At 17.7% G+C, this 555-nt stretch overlaps 1 protein-coding gene across 1 annotated transcript in view; it reads left to right on the top strand.

Moving 5' to 3' along the window:
• The window catches only part of LOC126895380 (formin-binding protein 4-like), a 10,521-nt gene that overhangs the window by 3,770 nt on the left and 6,196 nt on the right, over positions 1 to 555 (top strand). The gene's annotated exons all lie outside the window — the stretch shown is intronic.

The following is a 555-nucleotide window of genomic DNA, read 5'->3' as shown; positions in this document are numbered from 1 at the left end:
AAAAAAAAAAAAAAAAAAAAAAAAAAAAAAAAAAAAAAAAACACATCATAGTAAAACCAATACCTTCTCAGCTTCGCATCGAAGCTAATATAGTTGGCATCCTAATAAGGTATAAAGGATGAATTAAAAAAAAAAATTAATAATTAATAAATTATGAAATATATGAAATTAAAAATTACCAAAAAGAATTTTCTTAATATAGTTATTGTTTTAAAAGTAATAGAGAGGCCAATATTAAAATAATTATTTTTTATACAACTACTTTATAACTTTTTATAATTTCTCTGTACAAATTCAAATACTAAATTTAATTACTATAATAACTATTTATTTATGTATTATATTTTTAAATCATAAAAATTCTAATCAAAATATAATTAATGAAATAGGAGATCATCATGTTGATTTTAGAATAAAATAATAATTTCTTCTAAATATTAAACACTATCTTCAGATTTGTGTGGAAGCTTTTTTTGTGATAGTAATTTTAACCACTATCAGATATCATCTATATTTGTCTGGATTTTTTTAAAATCATATTTATTATATTATATT

This window comes from Daktulosphaira vitifoliae, unplaced genomic scaffold (genome assembly GCF_025091365.1).
Source record: "Daktulosphaira vitifoliae isolate Bord-2020 unplaced genomic scaffold, ASM2509136v1 Scaffold_1, whole genome shotgun sequence".
Classification (NCBI taxonomy): domain Eukaryota; kingdom Metazoa; phylum Arthropoda; class Insecta; order Hemiptera; family Phylloxeridae; genus Daktulosphaira; species Daktulosphaira vitifoliae.
The sequence above is the reverse complement of the archived record's forward strand: the minus strand, read 5'-3'. Positions and strand labels throughout refer to the sequence as shown.